This window comes from Calidris pugnax, unplaced genomic scaffold (assembly GCF_001431845.1).
Source record: "Calidris pugnax isolate Ruff unplaced genomic scaffold, ASM143184v1 scaffold384, whole genome shotgun sequence".
Classification (NCBI taxonomy): Eukaryota; Metazoa; Chordata; class Aves; order Charadriiformes; family Scolopacidae; genus Calidris; species Calidris pugnax.
This window is the reverse complement of record NW_015091144.1, coordinates 12,178-14,782: the sequence shown is the minus strand read 5'-3', so window position 1 is coordinate 14,782 and position 2,605 is coordinate 12,178. Positions and strand designations below refer to the sequence as shown.

Below are 2,605 nucleotides of genomic sequence, written 5' to 3'. Positions count from 1 at the left end.
GGGGGGGTGTGGGGGGGGGTCCGGCCATCGCCCCACCATCTGTGGGGAGTGCGGGAAGGGGTTCAGCCGCAGCTCGGACCTGGCCCGGCACCGGGTGACCCACACCGGGGAGAGGCCTTACCGCTGCGGGGACTGCGGCAAGGCCTTCAGCCAAAACTCCAACCTGGCCACCCACCGCCGGACCCACACCGGGGAGAAACCCTACGGCTGTGGGGCCTGCGGAAAACGCTTCGGGGAGAGCTCGGCCTTGGTCCAACACCGCCGGACCCACACCGGGGAGAGGCCCTACCGCTGCGGGGACTGCGGCAAGAGCTTCAGCGTCTCCTCCAACCTCATCCGGCACCGGCGGACCCACAGCCAGGAGAGGCCTCACCTCTGTGGGGAGTGCGGGGATGGGTTTCGGCATAAATCCCAGCTCCGGAGGCATCAGAAGATCCACCTGGCGTGATCCGGAGGGGTGGGGGACACCGGGATGGCGATGGGGACACCGGGATGGAGATGGGGACACCAAGATGGTGATGGGGACACCAGGATGGAGATGGGGACACCAGGATGGAGATGAGAACACCTGGATGGAGACACCAAGATGGCGACGCCGGGATGGAAAGACCAGGATGGGGACACCAGGATGGGGACACTGGGATGGGGAGACAAGGATGGAGACTTGGATGGGGACACCAAGATGGGAACACCAGGATGGGGACATCAAGATAGGGACGCTGGGATGGAGATGGGAACACCTGGATGGAAACACCAAGATGGCGACGCTGGGATGGAAAGACTGGGATGGGGAGACAAGGATGGAGACATAGATGGGACCACCAGGATGGGGACACCAGGATGGGGACATCAAGATAGGGACGCTGGGATGGAGATGGGAACACCTGGATGGAAACACCAAGATGGCGACGCTGGGATGGAAAGACTGGGATGGGGAGACAAGGATGGAGACATAGATGGGAACACCAGGATGGGGACACCAGGATGGAGATGGGGACACCTGGATGGAAAGACCAGGATGGGGACACCAAGATGAGGACACAGGGATGGAGACATGGATGGGAACACCAAGCTAGGGACACCTGGATGGGGAGACCAAGATAGGGACACCGGGACAGGAACATTGGGATGGAGACACTGGGATGAGGAGACCAGGATGGGGTCATCAAGATGGGGACACTGGGATGGAAAGACCAGGATGGGAACACTGGGATGAGGAGACCAGGATGGGGACACCAGGATGGAGATGGGAACAACCGGATGGAGACACCAAGATGGTGACACTGGGGTGGAAAGACTGGGATGGGGAGACATGGATGGGAACACCAGGATGGGGACACTGGGATGGAGATGAGAACAGCTGGATGGGGACACCAGTATGGGGATGGGGACACCTGGATGGAAAGACCAGGATGGTGACACTGGGATGAGGAGACCGGGATGGGGAGACCAAGATGTGGACACCAGGACATGGACATAGGGATGGAGATACTGGGATCGGGACACCTGGATGGGGACACCAGGATGGAGATACTGGGATGGGGAGACCAAGATGGGGACACCAGGACGTGGACATAGGGATGGAGATACTGGGATGAGGACACCAGGATGGGGACACCAGGATGGGGACACTGGGATGAGGAGACCGGGATGGGGAGACCAAGATGGGGACACCAGGACGTGGACATAGGGATGGACATACTGGGATGGGGACACCTGGATGGGGACACTGGGATGGAGATACTGGGAAGGAGACTCCAGGATGGGGGCACCAGGATGGAGACACCAAGATGGGGACACTGATATGGGGACACTGGGATGGAGACATTGGGATGGGGACACCAGGATGAGGAGACCAGGATGGAGACACCAGGATGGGGACACTGGGATGAGGAGACCAAGATGGGGACACCAGGATGAGGAGACCAGGATGGAGACACTGGGATGGGGACACCAGGATGGGGACACTGGGACAGAGACATTGAGATGGAGACACCAGGATGAAGAGACCAGGATGGAGACACCAGGATGGGGACACCGGGATGGGGACACTGGGATGGAGATACTGGGATGGGGACACCAGGATGGAGACACCAGGACGTGGACATAGGGATGGAGATACTGGGATGGGGATACCTGGATGGGGACACCAAGAGGGAGACACTGGGATGAGGAGACCAGGATGGGGACACTGGGATGGGGACACCAGGATGGGGACACTGGGATGGAGACACCAAGATGGGAACACTGAGATGGGGACACTGGGACGGAGACATTGGGATGGGGACACTGGGATGAGGAGACCAGGATGGGGACACTGGGATGGGGACACCAGGATGGAGACATTGGGATGGGGACACCAGGATGGGGACATCAAGATGGGGACACTGGGATGGAGATACTGGGATGGGGACACCAGGATGGGGACACTGGGATGGAGATACTGGGATGGGGACACCGGGATGGGGACACTGGGATGGAGATACTGGGATGGAGAGACCAGGATGGGGACACTGGGATGGGGACACCAAGATGAGGACACCAAGATGGGGACATCAAGATGGGGACAACTTTTGGGGTGCCCCCCCCCCGCAGGACACCGCCA

General features: G+C 60.0%; 1 pseudogene across 1 annotated transcript in view; it reads left to right on the top strand.

Moving 5' to 3' along the window:
* Positions 1-19: 19 nt before the first annotated feature.
* LOC106897903 overlaps positions 20-2,605 on the top strand; it is a 13,302-nt pseudogene continuing 10,716 nt past the window's right edge. The window contains exon 1 of the transcript XR_001413844.1: positions 20-443. The product of XR_001413844.1 is annotated as a zinc finger protein 135 pseudogene (transcript). The remainder of the gene's footprint in view (positions 444-2,605) is intronic.